The sequence below is a fragment of the Bubalus kerabau genome, chromosome 8 (genome assembly GCF_029407905.1).
Source record: "Bubalus kerabau isolate K-KA32 ecotype Philippines breed swamp buffalo chromosome 8, PCC_UOA_SB_1v2, whole genome shotgun sequence".
Lineage (NCBI taxonomy): Eukaryota > Metazoa > Chordata > Mammalia > Artiodactyla > Bovidae > Bubalus > Bubalus kerabau.
In genome coordinates this window covers 109,782,467-109,799,288 of record NC_073631.1, presented here as the reverse complement: position 1 = coordinate 109,799,288, position 16,822 = coordinate 109,782,467, and the positions used below count along the sequence as shown (strand labels likewise).

At 41.3% G+C, this 16,822-nt stretch overlaps 1 pseudogene; it reads left to right on the top strand.

The window, feature by feature from the left end:
* The first annotated feature begins 838 nt into the window (after positions 1-838).
* On the top strand, positions 839-1,776 carry LOC129658712 (olfactory receptor 9A4-like; annotated as a pseudogene).
* Positions 1,777-16,822: the final 15,046 nt, after the last annotated feature.

Here is a 16,822-nt window from a genome sequence, read left to right as displayed (position 1 = left end):
ATCTGGAAAATTATCTCAGGCTCAAAGAGTTATTGTTTTGGAACACTAGCTGCTCTGTCATATGGAGATTCTAAAAGATGGGAAAATCAGGGATGTTGTTCTTAGACCCTTTGCTTTTTTTCTGCTGACCCCTATCTGGGTCTCTGCAGTACCAATCAGGATGAAAGGTGGGGTAAATTTCAGACTTTTGTATAGTCTCTGGAATGCTATTATGTCATCTGCTACCGTTAACCTCGGCTTCCCTTGTGACTCAGAGGGTAAAGCATCTGCCTGTGATGCGCGGAAGACCCAGGTTTGACCCCTGGGTCGGGAAGATCCCCTGGAGAAGGAAATGGCCACCCACTCCAGTATTCTTGCCTGGAGAATTCCATGGACAGAGAAGCCTGATGGGCTACAGTCCATGGGTTGCAAAGAGTCGGACACAACTGAGCGACTATACTTACTTACACTTACACAGTTAATGTAAGTGGAAAGAACAACTCCCAGATCCAAGAGGCTGATTCAGCATCAAAACTGGTCTCCTTCAAGTCTTAACCCTTATGCTCTGTGAGAAAGGACATCTAGAGGGGAAAAGAGACAAGAGAGGTGTTCTTCACACAAGTGGAGAGGATGCTATCTTCATCCATTCCAGGCAGTGAACTTTCAGCTGGACCAGAAGTGACAACATTTGGGTCTGACTTTGTGCAGAGCATCCTCATAGGGGCAGCTCACCTGGTCCCCAGGTTAGAAATGGTTCCTCATCCTAGGCTGTCCTTCTCTATTGAGAGCAGGACCATGTGGAGCAGCGTTTCTTTTCTTTTGATCTCTAGGTTTCCCAAGGAGCATAAACAAGAACTGAATGACGAGCAATCACTCAAGTGCCACTGAACTGAATTCTGCCTTTTAGGGTTTCCTGGGACCCAAGAACTACATCACATTCTTTTTGCTATATTCTTTCTCTTCTACTCAGTGACAGTAATGGGGAACATGGTCATTGTGATTGTTTGCGTTGATAAACGTCTTCAGTCCCCCATGTATTTTTCCCTTGGTCATCTCTCTGCCATCATCACCTACATTATTGCCCCTTTGATGCTCTGGGGGTTGCTGCTCACTGGGATGCAGACAGTATCTCTGACTACATGTGTTGCCCAGCTCTTCCTGTACCTTGCTCTGGGGACCACAGAGTTTGCACTGTTGGGAGCGATGGCTGTGGACCATTACGTGGCTGTCTGTTACCCTTTGAGGTACAATACCATTATGAACAGCCACACCTGCATCTCGGTGGTGACTGGGTCATGGGTGTTTGAGTTCCTTTCTGAAATCTGGCCAGTCTATGCCACATTTCAATTTACCTTCTGCAAATCAAACATGTTAGACCACTTTTACTGTGACCGAGGTCAGTTGCTCAAACTATCGTGTGATGACACTCTTTTCACAGAGTTGGTTCTGTTTTTAATGGCTGTTTTCATTGTCATTGGTTCACTGGTTCCAACAATTGTCTCCTACACCTACATCACCTCCACCATCCTCAAGATCCCCACTGCCTCCAGCCACAGGAAAGCCTTCTCTACGTGTGCCTCCCACCTGACCTTTGTTGTCATCGGCTATGGCAGCTGCTTGTTCCTGTTTGTGAAACCCAAGCAAACGCAGGTAGCTGAGTACAATAAGATAGTCTCCCTGTTGATTTCCGTGTTAACCCCTTTGCTGAACCCTTTCATCTTCACTCTCCGGAATGACAAAGTCAAAGAGGCCCTTCGAGATAGAGTGGAACGTGGCTGTCAACTCCTCAAGGATTAACTCTTCTCTTAGTTCCTTTTTTGTGGTGTATTCAACATTATGGATTATTCCAGGAACTAGAAAACACCAATTTCCCCTCTTTAATCACTGCCACCATTAGAAAAGCCAAGTAGTGTGTATGATTCCTGATAAGGCTATGGAGGTAGGAAGAGCCAGTAAAGACATCCACTGTCTGCTCACTAGAATCTCATTGCCTTAGTTTCTATTTATACTTCCACTGTTGAACTTAGAGAACCATATTCTTGTGATGTGGGAAGAATCAAAAAAGTAAATATGTACATGTTTGTAGGAGCCCTGTTAGTCAAATTATTGCCTTCCTTTTAATCTCTGAAGATATATTTCCCAGGGGAGGAATGAAATGGGGGCAGTAGTGGGGTGAGTATATGGTATAATCAAGGTCCAAAGTCGGAGATGTTCACTTTATTTCTTCAGCAGCTGTTGCTATTTCTTTTCTGACATTTTCGTGAAATTTTTTGACAAGGTGCCCATATGCTTTAAAGTACCCTATGTTTCTCTTTTCCTCTGGTTGTTTTTCATGTTTTCTCGGCCCCATTGCTACTGCAAAGTAAATATAATGTTATATACACTTTGCCACAAAATGAACTTGGAGTGGTGGTATAGGGATTGGAATGCTTCTCATTTGACAAATCTTGGTGACCACCTGGGGAAGAAGGAAAAAGTTCCGCTCGCTAAACCTCAGGGCATTGCTTTAGCCTCTCCCCTTTGAGGTCTGTAAGTGATAGAGACTGGTAAGAGCAAAGTGACTAATTCTGGAAGGAGTATCCTGTGTTTGCTGCTGCTGAAAGCAACTCTTTCTGTCTAGACCTCTCCCATACTCAGACATTAGGCTGCATAATGCCTTCTGATTCTTTGTTTTCCAAATCCAAGGGCAGCACCTTTCTTAGGTCTGCTCTGTGGACAGACTACAACCATCGAAGAACCCCCCATGTGATGCCCAGTTCCTGGGCAATTTCAGAGCGTGGCAGTTTGGCAGTGTAATTGTCAAATTTTCATGTGGCTGGAGAAAGGCTTTGGAGGTAGGAGTTTACTGAAATGATGATGCTCACGCATTCTGCCAGCCCTGAAGTGAGAGTGGCGGCTAAGCTGCCCAGCAGAGGGTGATGGGGTTTCTTAGGTTTCCTGAGAGCACTGTGTGAGGATGCCTTCCTGTTGGTGAGCAGAGGCAAAACCACTGTGTCTACTGAATTATTTGTACTGAGGATGAGACGGTGAGTCAAACCAGTCCATATTCTGCTAGCCACCACTGGCTGAGAAAGGGTTGGAGGCTCAAACACAGATACCCCTTGCCCTGGTTTCTTGCATGAGGTCCATCCTCACCAGAGGAATCCCACTGTTCTCATTTGCTTATGATTTTCTGTGTCCCAGGTTGTCCCCTGGTGCTGGAGGCAAGTCAGGCCAGTGAAGAGCGCCTCATAACCTGGACTCCAGCGCTTGGTGAAGAGCGCTGAGCATCATCATTTCAGTAACGCTTCAGTTCTTCCCGCTTGTCATCACCATGCTCCTCACTCCCTGCCCTTCTGGTTTCACCTTCACCTACCCGCTTCCCTGATTCTTCTCTGTCTCCTTTGTTCTCCAGGTCTCAGCTGCTTCTCTCTCTCTCCTCCTTTCTGCTCCCCATGTTGCCCCAGGAGTCTAGCCTCTGACCTCCTGCTGCTGACATACTCCTCTTCCTCTTCCTCGCCCCCAACCCCATGCCACATCCCATTCTCCTCCTCCTCCTCACTGAGTCAGTTGCAAACAGCCTCTCTCTCAGCACTCTAGTCGTCTTACTGACTTTCTCAGATGAATCTGTCATCAAGTCTAGGTTATGAGAGGAGCAGGAGAGTTCCAGGTGAAGGGGTTAATGATTGGGACTAAAATCATCTTTTGTAACCAGGCTTCTCCATTTAGTCTTTGGTTGTAAGTAAAAGAATCTGTGAGTTTATTTGCATTAATCTGCTTGCACTGCCATATTGAAACACTACCGACTTCGGCTTGAAATTTGGTGACAAACAGCTGAAATTTATTTTACACAGCTTTGGAGGCTAGAAAGATCCATGACCCAGGTTTAGACCAATTCGGTTTCTGATGAAGCTTCTCTTTGTGGTTTGTAGGGGGCCACCTTCTTTGTATGTCCACACAGGGCCTTTCTTGTAGTGAGCATGCGTAGAGAGAGAATGAGTCTCCTTTATAAGGACATTCAGCTAACCCACTTAGGATCCACCCTTATGACCTCATGTGCGTGTGCTCGGTCATTGAGATGTGTCTGACTCTTTGTGAACCCATGGACTGCATCTTTCCAGTCTCCTCTGTCCATGGGATTTTCTAGGCAAGAATACGGAGTGGGTTGCCGTTTCCTTCTTCAGGGAATCTTCCCAACCCAGGAATCCAACCCACATCTCCTGCATTGGCAGGCAGATTCTTTACCACTGAGCCACCAGGGAAGCTGTCTTATGACCTCAGTTAACCTTAATTAATTCCTTAGGGCCCCATCTTCAGACACAGTTGCCCTAAGGGTTAGAGCTTCAACATATGAATTTTGCGGGATATAAACATTCAATCTCTAACACTATCACTCTGCTCCTTCAGCACAAGCTTAGTCTCATCCAGAATGTCTACTTTGTCTTCATATTGGGAGCTGAGAGATAGATGTCTGTCCACTGGAGGCTCAAGCTTCCCAAGCATCTCCTCTATAAAAATAAAATGAAATGCTTCATGCCCACTATGAAAGCTTAGTAGCTTTTCATTCCACTTAATTTTTCCTCTATATTCCTCACAATTGTACACAGTCATAATCAACATAAGTATCTAAAATGAAATACTAATTAGAGACTTCTCTGAATTTCTTATGCACACACAATTACCACACTGTAAAATATTCTTATGTATACTTTGAGGTATGTCAGATTTAATACATTGCTATTTTTGCTTCACATAAACACTGATCTCTGTTAATATATACTTTGTATTGTTAGTGATATGTCATGAATAAAAATAAAAATAGAACTATAGAGAAGATTACTTCCAACCAAGCAAATTTTTAATATTTTCTCTTCTAGAAAGATTCCTTGGCTAAAGTAAAATGCCTACCTAGATAGATACCTGTGACATGACTTTGATGAGACAGTCCCTTTTCCTGTTTTACTTTCTATAGGTATTCCTCTATACTCATACTTGACGATGCCTAAATTTTGGTGTATATGATACAAAGTAAAATTTTCAATTTTCTCCTTGATAATAGTTTTCTAATTAGGAATTAAAGAATAAGAAGAAAGTAGTATTGTAATTAAAACTTCTGTGTCTTCTGTATTACCACCACAAATATTAATTTTGTGCTTAATTTGATAGTAATTCTCAAAGCTAAACAAAATTACCATTTGGCTCAGGTTTGTCTGACTCTGAAGTTTGCTCTTAATCTCTTTATTTTGTTCTCTCATTAATTTTTCCAATAGAGACACTGAATATAACTTTTATATCATATGATTGATTTTTATATATTGAATTTTTATATATTTTTAAAGTACTTTATATATTGAATATCTACTGCATAAAATAAGCTTTGTTAAATACTTTGAAAGCATGTAGGTAGAAGGGAACAGTATTAATAGTATATACCAAGTACCTTGTAACCTTGTAATTTCTCTATATTTTTATTCAAGCCTGATAATATCTTGTAGGTTAGTAGTATATGCATTTAACAAATGAGAAATAGGAGGTCAGAGGGGTTAAGTAACTTGCCGAAGTTTTCTTAACTATCAACCATATCACATCCATCAGATTGGAAAAAAGTAAAGCTCTGGGAATACTAAGTGTTAATGTGAATTCTAGAAAACAGACTTGAATTCATTTCTGATGGGAATAAAATATTATGGTCTGTGTATTACAAAGTAGCAAAATGAGTAAGCATGAACTGCATATATACTATGACATATTTTCAAGTTGATTCTTTCTTTATCTGTATTGTGTCTACTGATAAGCCCATGAAAGGGATACTCAATCTCTCAGACAATGTTTCTTAATTTATAATATTTTCACTTGATTCTTTTATAATTTTTATCTCTTTTCTGCAATTCCTTTCTTGTTTTTGCATTTATCCGCCTTTTCCACTACATCATATAACATATTAACCATAGTTATATTAGTTTTGAATTGGGTAAATATTTTCTGGTATATCATTTAAAATTCTTTATTTTTTTTTCACTTTTCACTTATTTTTTTTAATGGATACTCCGGGCTTACCATATACATCTTAAGTAAGAATTGACTTCAGGTTTATACTAACAGTGCAAGTTAGATACAGAAACTTTATTCTTACAAAGCTCTATTTCACCTCCCCCTCCTTTTGTGCTGCTGTATTCTTTTTCAATCTATATGTGTGTGTTAGTCACTCAGTCACGTCTAACTCTTTGTGACCCCGTAGACTGTAGCCTGCCAGGCTCTTCTGTCTATGGAATTCTCCAGGCGGGAATACTGGAGTAGGTAGCTATTCCCTTCACTGGGGCCGGTGGGGTGGGGGTGGGGGGACTTCCTGACCCAGGGATCAAACCTGAGTCTCCTGCATTGCAAATTCTTTACCATCTGAGCCACCAGTGAAGCCTTTCCATCTATATAGTAACAAACTAAACAATACATTGTTATAATTATTATTTTATATAATTTTAAAGAAGCTGGAAGAAGAAAGGAGAGCAAGTAAATATTTATATTATCTGTTATATGAACCTTGTTTACCTTTCTGGTTCTCTTCAAATATTCCTCAGGTTCAAGTTGACATTTGGTGCCCTTTCCTTATTCCAAAACAGCTTTGTTCCTACTTACTTCCTTTGTGGTTATTGGCAAATATATTACATTTCTTTATTTACCCACTCAAGAATATAATTATATACTGCATGTTTTATACAGTTGCTTTTTAAAATAAATTAATGGAAGGTAGGAGGAAAAATGGGCATTTACTTCCCTAGTGGCCCAGATGGTAAAGAATCTGCCTGCAATGTGCGAGACCTGGGTTCAATCCCTGGGTTGGGAAGATCCCCTGGAGGAGGGCATGGCAACCCGCTCCAGTATTCCTGCCTGGAGAATCCCATGAACGTCAGAGATCCCTCTGTCCATGGGGTCACAAAGAGTCAGACAGGACTGACCGACTAAGCACAGCATACCATATTTTATAATTACAGAATTGCCTTTACCCATGCTTGTTGTGTGTGCATGACCCTGGATTCCAGTCGCTATCTGGGTCACTTGCTTTTAGTTAAAAGAACTTCCTTTAGTATTACTATTAAGGTGAATCTTGTAGCTAGAAAATCTGTTTTATCTGGGAATATCTCTCTTTTACCTTTATTTTTGAGAGAGAGTTTTACTGGTATAAGATTCTTGATTGACCATGATTTTTCTTCTAGAGCTTTGAATGTATCATCCCATTATCTTCTGGTCTTAATCATTTCCTATAAATCAGCTGTTAATCTTATCAAGTTTGCCTCTTATTGTGCTTGAGAAGTTATTTCTTTCTCTCTTGCTGCTTTGAAGTTTTTTTTTCTCTTTGTCTTTCAGCAGTTTTATTATTAGTATGTTTGTTTGTGGATCATTTGCATTTATCCTACATGGAGCTCATTTATCTTTTTGGATGTGTAAATTGACGTTTTCATTAAAATTAGAAAGTTTTCAACCATCATTTCCTTGAGTATTTTTTAATGCTCTTTTGTATCTCTCCTATGCTCTTGGCCATCCCATTTCATGTGTTTTGGTGTGCTTAATGGAATCCCATACATCTCCATCTCCAAGGCTCTGTTAATTTTTCATAATCTTTTTTTTCTCTTGATTCTTAAAATTGCATAATTTCTATTGATCCGTCTTCAGGTTTGCTAAATCATTCTTCTGTCAGGAAAATTCTACTGTTGAATTCTAATGAATTTTTCATTTCACTTATTATAGTTTCAACTCTAGAATTTCCATTTGCTCCTTTAAAAACATAATTTTGATTTCTTTGTTGAAATCTTCTATAGGGAGAAACACTGTCATTGTGCTTCTTTAGCTTCTTTAACCAGTTTTTTTCTTTAGGTCTTTGAACATATGCATAATGGCTGCTTTGAAGCCTATGCCTGTTTAATGTGACATCAGTTTCTGTCTTGAGCTTTTTCTCTTATGTGTGGGTCATGGTTCTTGTTTCTTTGCATGTCTTATAATATTTCATTGAGAACTAAACATTTTAGATGTTATGTGGTACGCCACTCCTAGGGTTTATTATTGCAGTTTGCTTGCTGAATTATGTAGTGTCCTGCCTAGACTATTTTAATAAAGTCCAATTTCCTTGGCAGCGTGCACCCTCAATGTCACTCCTCAGAGACCAAACTCTTAGGCAAACACACAATCACCTTGAAGTGACACTGGTTTCAACAGGGCTCTCCCTGTCTCTTCCCCTGATCACACGCACTTGTTAAGATCCACTAATTACTGGATAACTGTTCTATTGTTTTTGACAATGCCCTGGGGCATAAATTGCTTCAAAGTCTTATCCAATTATATTTGGGTTCCTTTACAGAGATATTCTTTAAGGGAAGAATTTGAGGTTTAGTCTGACCTCAGGAAGGTATTTCTTAGCTCTCTCTTTGATCCTCCCTGTTAAGTTAACTGGCCCATAGTTTGCCTTGTATCTGTCATGAAGTTACCAGCCTCCTCTTTTGCTCACCACCAAAACCTTCACTGTTATTAAGAGTACCCTGAAGGCAATGGCACCCCACTCCAGTACTCTTGCATGGAAAATCCCATGGACGGAGGAGCCTGGTGGGCTGCAGTCCATGGGGTCACGAAGAGTCGGACACGACTGAGCGACTTCCCTTCCCCACACTCTGTTTCAAATAAAGTCACTTCTTTCAGAGCTGGCTCGCCTCTTGGGAAAAATATCTAAGCTATGACTCTGGAGCTGGGGATGGGGACAGTGGTACAGTTCTATGTGATAACTCTGCTTTAGTTGCTGGATACTGAGCACTGGCGGTAGCCTTTGAACTTCTTGACTTGCCTCTCCTGGTGTGGAACTTTCATCCTACATGTAATCTTGATGAAGGGTGATTGGCATTCTCAGGGTGCCACTCATAAGGTAGCACTTCTGTTCTATAGATGGAAACTGAGTATTATAGAAGCAGAAAGTCCCAGATCCCTTGTCTACACTCTCCTGGAAATTAGCTTCTGCAGCTTAGAGTTGTGCAAGAGGGATGAGAAATGCTGACCACCTGCTTTTTATGGGAATTTACCATTGCCCTTGACTTGAAGCTGGGGGAAAACAACCAGCTGTACCTGCTTGGGGTGGGTTTCCATCACACAGAGTTGGGAGGAGAAGAGGAAGCTAGTGGGTCATGATTCAAGCGCCACAGACTCTTGCTGTTTTAAGCAAACTTTAGTAGATTTTCTTGATAAATATTCCTTCATTTGCATATGCCTTTAATGTAATTTCCAGAGATATTGACTGTTTTTTAAAAATGATGATTCCCACGAATTATGCCTGTCCAACGAGCCAGTCAGTCTGAGGAGATCCCCTGTAAGTCACAGTTGTGTTAAAGTCCCTCACTGATAGTTGCAGTATCTGGATCTGCTCTGAGTTTAGTTCTGTTATTTTTTCTCTTGAAAATGGGTTTGTGTGTGTGTGTGTTTGAATGAGTCTCATAAGGTTTTTTAACTTTATTTTTTTTTAATTGGAGGATAATTGCCTTACAATATTGTGTTGGTTTCTGCCTTACATTAATATGACTCAGCCACAAGTATACATATGTCCCCTCCCTCTTGAACCTCCCTCCCACCTCCCACCCCATTCCACCCCTCTAGGTTGTCACAGAGTCCTGGTTTGAGCTCCCTGAGTCATACAGCAAATTGCCACTGGCTATCTGTCTTACATATGGTAATGTATACGTCTCCATGCTACTCTCTCAATTTGTCCAACCCTCAAGTTTTTAAATTAAATTTTGTACATGGTATATAGAACAGTTGAGACTGAGGTTGATAGCATTTATTCCTCAAAATTGACAAGCCTTTTTTGGAGGAGGATCCACTTGTAAATTTGAGGGGTCCAGTTAATCTGATGAGGAAGCTGAGCGGGATTGGGGGTATTTTGTTACCTTTAGTGAATTGTGCTAGAGAAGACTCTTGAGAGCCCCTTGTCCTGCAAGAAGATAAACCAGTCAATCCTAAAGGAAATCAACCCTGAATATTTATTGGAAGGACTGATGCTGAAGCTGAAGCTTCGATAAAAGACCCTGATGCTGGGAAAGATTGAGGGCATGAGGAGAAATAGGAGACAGAGAATGAGATGTTTGGATGGCATGACTGACTCAATGGGCATGAGTTTGAGCAAACTCTGGGAGATAGTGCAGGACAGGGAAGCCTGACATGCTGCAGTCCATGGGGTTGCAAAGAGTCAGACATGACTGAGCAACTGAATAACAACAAGAACAAACATTTCAGATTTCTTTAGTGGTGGGCTGTAGTCTTGACCTTAGCATTTCTAACAGGGGTATGTGCATTATTTGGATTTAACACAAAACAATGATTGCTTTAATACTTTACATTTGTGAAATATTAAAAATCCTCAAGTGTTATCACAGCTCTTTTTGACACTGTTGATATTTTCTTGCTCTGGCCAGATAGATATGTTTGTATGAGCAATAGTTCTGTATACCCTGGTCATTGTTCTTAAACAATTGTTGCTGAGACAATCTGGTCTTGGTGAAACAATATTTTTATTTTCCTTTCTCTGAAATTTATTTTCTCTTGTTTCCAAGGCCACAAATGTGCTAAGGCTGCTAAGAGAAAAGATAATAATATACATCAAAGCTGTTGTAAGAACTGTATAAGACACACTAGCAGGCTCTGCCTGGAGTGAATCTGTTGTTGTCTGGTCACTAAGTTATGTGTGACTCTTTTTCAACCCCATGGGCTGTAGCCTGCCAGGCTCCTCTGCCCATGGGATTTCCCAGGCAAGAATACTGGAGTGGGTTGCTATGTCCTTCTCCAGGGTGTCTTCCTTGCCCAGGGATTGAACCCATGTCTCCTGCACTGGCAGGTGGATTCTTTACCACTGAGTCACAAGGGACTCCCAGGAGTGAATCTAGAGGATGGTGAATCAGGAGATAGTTGGAATGTAGTTAAATAAGGGAGAGCTTGTCAATTTGGAGCCACTCATTCATCATACAGGATTAGTACCTTGGCAAGTGTCCTGGGAAATGGGTCTGCTATAAGCTATTTTCTGACTCATGGAATTTTGAAAAACAGCTACAGCCTTCATTAAGTTAATTGGTGTTGTTGTTGGGTTGCTAAGTTGTGTCCAACTCTGCAACCATATGGACTGCAGCATGCCTGGCTTTCCTGTCCTTCACTGTCTCCTGGAGCTTGCTCAAACTCATGTCTACTGATTCAGAGATGTCATCCAACCATCTCATCCTCTGTCATCCCCTTCTCCTCCCGTCTTCAATCTTTCCCAGCATCAGGGTCTTTTCCAATGAGTCGACTCTTCGCATCAGGTGACCAAAGTATTGGAGTGTCAGCTTCAACATCAGTCCTTCCAATGAATATTCAGCATTGATTTCCTTTAGGATGGATTGGCTTGATCTCCTTGCAGCCCAAGAGACTCTCAAGAGTCTTCTTCCAGCACCACAGTTTGAAAGCATCAATTCTTCAGTTCTCAACCTTCTTAATGGTACAACTCTCACATCCACATCCATACATGTCTACTGGAAAAACCATGACTTTGACTTTATGGACCTTTGTTGGCAAAGTGATATCTCTGATTTTTAATGTGCTGTCTAGGTTTGTCGTAGCTGTTTTTCCAAGGAGCAAGTTGTCTTTTAATTTTGTGGCTGCAGTCAATGCCCACAGTGATATTGGAGCCCTAATTAAGTTAATTAGAGATGCCTAAAATTGTCTTATAAGACTCTGAAGGAAGGGAGAAAAGGCATATAAAAGTGAAAATACTACTATGGAGTGTTACATGGGACTGAAAAACCTACCAGCTGACCACATTCTTTGGGAGTGAGGCCTGGTTGGCACTCTGCTAGCAAGTTGATAAAAATGCATGGCTAAGGTAAACATCAGCTGAACCTGTTGTGAGGAGAAGCTTTTACCAAACTGGGCTTCCTAGTGGCAGTGGGAATGCAAGTAACTGGAATGCAGAGGCCAGGGGGCAGCACTTAAATTAACTGTCAGCTGCACAGTATGCCTAGGCGTTTTATTAGTCAGCAAGGTTGAAGTGGAAAGCAGGAGGAGCCTGCTTTCATGGACCTTTGGGCATGGCGAGTGGCGTTTGGGGAAAGAGATAAGAGTAACCAACACAAATACTGCCTGGTATACACAGTTGAAAGAAATCAATAATGAATGAGAAGAAAGCTCAGACCACCAACCCCAGTGAAGTCACGATCCCTTTAATCGGTCTTCAGGTTGCAACGAGTCCTCAGACCCAGTAACATCAAATGTAAGAATCGGAGGTGCCAAAAGTTGGGCCCTGTAATAACATGACAAGTATATCTGGTGGATTTCTCAGATTTGCTCCCAAAACCTGCAACCATTCACTTGAGGGACCATCACTGAGGAAAGGGGAATATTCATATATTTTAAGAGCTGTGGGATAGAATATGTGAGTTGAAGCTCATACTCAGGGATCTAAAACACCGCCTATGCTCCCCTTATTAGGGAAACTTGTGGGATCTAGGTAATTAATGGAATATGGGACTAGATTCATCTCACAGAGGTTCCACAGGACCCGCCCATTTTTAACACTCTTTCTCCTTTTTCTTCTCTTTTCTCTTCTCCATTTTCCCTCTCTCCAGCTTCTCCTTTCCTCCCCTCTTCTACTTCTCCAGATTCCTCTCACCACCCCCACTCCCCGTCTCTTACACATCTCAAGCACACACACAGTAACAATGAACACTCATTCTGCAGCAGCCACTGTGCTAGGTACTGGGAAAGAGATGAAATCTAGATTCTTCCATCAGATCACTCATCATGAAGGAAGGGAGAAGGCTGCATTGGTGAGCAGCACATCGTTGTAAGTTCCCCCACAGAATCATGCAAAAGGGGTATGGCAGGACAGAGAGGGAAACTCCAACTCAGCCAGGAGGGGATAGATAAGAGGTGCTCTCAGATCAATCATGTCTGGCTTCATATTCTTGAAAGAAAAGTTAACATTATCAGGCAGAAAATGAGGAATACCCTGTGTTCTTAGGGCTTCCCTGGTGACTCAGATGGTAAAGAATCCGCCTGCAGTGCAGGAGGCTCAGGTTTGATTCCTGGGTTGGGAAAATCCCCTAAAGAAGGGAATGGCAACCCAATCCAGTATTCTTGCCTGGAAATTCTCATGGACAGAGGAGCCTGGCAGGCTACAGTCCATGGGGTCACAAAGAGTTGGACACAACTGAGCAACTAACACCTTTACCTTCACCTGTTTCACTCATGTTCCACTAGAACCTAACGGATTTCAAGGTTAATCTCTTGGCATGTATTTCTAATCATGGAGATAGACATTTCACAGAAGATGCAGCTGGTTTTCAACCAACAATAAGAACACTGAAAAAGCCATCTTTAAGCAGGGAATTCTCTCCAGGAACTTGGATTCTAGAAAATAACTGGCTTCTGCCAGATTCTTTTATTTCATTCTCATAGATGAACTACCTTCTTGAGGCCTCCCAGAATATTCTATGATTTGAGCAGAAAACTACTGCTGTTCAAGAAGCTATAAATGCAGAAGAGTAGCCTCCTAGTAGCCCAGATTCTTTCTCCTGAATTCCATCTTGTCTTTGGAAGATGATTAATGGAAAAACATGGAACTTATAACCAAACTCATGCTCAAGTCTTTGCTCTACCATCTCTGAGTTGTATGATTCTAGGGCAGTATTCAACCTCTCTCTGAGTATTATGGGGTCAGACTCTTAGACAGTTGGAGACAAATAAAAGTTCAATGCATGAAGGAACAGGTCTATATCAGATTCTCAGTAATGTCAGAGGTAGAACAGCTGTTTGAGATCATCCACACTTTCCTTGTACATAAATCATTGTCCAAATCTATATGGCTAGTTAGTGTCCCTGATACAAATTAAACCTGGATCTTTGGGCTACAAGGCAGAAGGCAGACTGGGAACAAAAGTTGTGTACTCACTTATTATGCAAGTTCATGGTAAGAAACACTATGAATTGATTAAGTTCCTTAGGGAACCAGTAGAAAACAGGAAAGATTCATGTTCAAATCCTGAAAGGAATTTTCCGGGAAACAGAAGCGAAGCTACAATAAGAAAAAAAGTAAAAGAGATGAATAGTGATAGACGAAGGGGTCGATTGACTACAGACAAGAGTACACACTCAGAGTAAGATGACTCTTCTCTCAGATCACAGGCAGACATGATGCGAGCAGGCAGCTGGAGTCCATGGTGCAGAGACGATGTTTACTGGTAAGCCTGGTGACGGCTGTTCTCTTCCTAAGTGTCCTGAGACTTCTTTCTTTATAAGTGAGATGCTCAAGGCCCAAACCATGCTAAAAGGAAAGGGAACCAGACCAAAAATGTTTTCTTTTTTTTAAAGGTTTAATTTTATTTCTTTTTTATTGAGGTATAATCAATATATAGCATTTCACTAGCTTCTGATATACAATATGGTCTTCCCTTGTGGCTCAGCTGGTAAAGAATCTGCCTGCAATGCAGGAGACCTGGGTTCCATCTCTGGGTTGGGAAGATCCCCTGGAGAAGAGAAAGGCTACCCACTCCAGTATTCCAGCCTGGAGAATTCCATGGACCATATAGTCCATGGGGTTGCAAAGAGCTGGACACGACTGAGCGAAGTACAGTATAATGATTTGATATTTGTATATATTGCAAAATGATCACCATAATAAGCTTAGTTAATATCTGCCACCATACATAGTTAGGTTTTTTCTTTTTAAAATTTATTTTAATTGGAAGCTAATTACCATTGTGCTGGTTTTTGCCAAACATTGCCATGAATCAGCCACGTGTGTACATGTGCCCCCAATCCTGAAGCCGCCTGCCACTTCCCTCCCCACCCCATCCTTCAGGGTCATCCCAGTGCACCGGCTTTGAGCACCCTGTCTCATGCATTGAACCTGGACTGGCGATCTATTTCACATATGGTAATATACATGTTTCAGTGCTATTCTTTCAAATCATCCCACCCTTGCCTTCTCCCATAGAGTCTAAAAGTCTGTTCTTTATATCTGTGTCTCTTTTGCTGTCTCGCATATAGGGGTGCTGTTACCATCTTTCTAAATTCCATCTATATGCGTTAATATACTGTATAAGTCAGAAAGAAAAACACCAAAAATGTTTTCTATCATGACTTGGGGACCTCTTAAGGAAGGGAGGTGGTAGTGACGGTGAGCAATGCTTCTAGAACATTGTATGTATGAGAGACAGAGTGTAAGCTGTCTAGATAGACTTCAATGAATTATGGGATAAATTATCCAAATAAACATTTTGAAAGAAGTTGGGGTACAGGAATAATTTGTTAGAAGTTTAGAGAAATTAAAAAAAAAATAAAGAAAGATTATCTATGTCTAATGGCATGATAAATTGACCAATCTCTTACTTATATGTAGATTACAATTATACTTCTTTTTCTTGAGTTAAAGTATTACGTGTGAGTGTAAATTTGAATAGGAAACTGGAGAGTCAAGGAAGAGATCTGATAGTGACTAGATATCATCACTTAAAGCCATGAAATGTGTAGAGTGAACAAATATTATGGCTATGTTTAATGTATGGACTGAGTGGTCAGATAAATGAAAGTGAAACTGAAAGTCGCTCAGTAGTGTCTGACTCTTTGCCACCCCATGGACTGTAGTCCATGGAATTCTCCAGGCCAGAATACTGGAGTAGGTAGCGGTTCCTTGCTTCCCAACCCAGGGATTAAATCCTGGTCTCCTGCATTGCAGGCGGATTCTTGACCAGCTGAGCCCCAAGGGAAGCCCAAGAGTACTAGAGTGGGTGCCTGATCCCTTCTCCAGCAGACCTTCCTGACCCAGGAATCAAACCGGGGTCTCCTGTGGATTCTTTGCAGGTGTATTCTTTACCAACTGAGCTGTGAGGGAAGCCCCAGACAAATGAAATACCCATCTATTGAAAAACATTGATGATTTTGCTTTTTAGTATTGTAAACATTCTCTCAATTTGTTGTTCAGTTGCTAAGTCATGTATGACTCTTTGCAACCCCGTCAACTTCAGGGGTTCTCAAGTAGGGGATATTAAAATGATCTGCTTTATAATTTTTAGTGTCAAGTGGGGGATTTTCATAATTTTTACCATTTCAAAGGGAGTCTCATAACATAAGGGCTGCATCTGCCTTTCCCAAGTCAGCCGCGTGAGCCCAGGTTGTGTATAACCTGCAGACCGATAACAGGCACAGAGCATACACCCTTTTTGTGTGCAAAAAATGTGTTGTATTCTTTACACAGGTATGTGACTATGTGGTGCGTGAGGAACACATTATGGAATAAATGACAAAAAAAGGCAAGTGGGCTGAGTCTCCATTGTTTAACTAGAACCCCAATGCTGTTAATAATAGTAACCAGAGATGATTTGAGATGTGTTTGGCTTGAAATAGTTTCTGCTTGATTATAGGCATTATTGTTGTTGTTTAAGCTCAACAGTCAGAAAACAAAGATCATGGCATCTGGTCCCATCATTTCATGGGAAATAGATGGGGAAACAGTGGAAACAGTGGCAGACTTTATTTTTGGGGGCTCCAAAATCACTGTAGATGGTGATTGCAGCCATGAAATTAAAAGACACTCGTTGGAAGGAAAGCTATGACCAACCTAGATAGCATATTCAAAAGCAGAGACATTACTTTGCCAACAAAGGTCCGTCTAGTCAAGGCTATGGTTTTCCAGTGGTCATGTATGGATGTGAGAGTTGGACTGTGAAGAAGGCTGAGCGCCAAAGAATTGATGCTTTTGAACTGTGGTGTTGGAGAAAACTCTTGAGAGTCCCTTGGACTGCAGGGAGATCCAACCAGTCCATTCTGAAGGATATTAGCCCTGGGTGTTCTTTGGAAGGACTGATGCTAA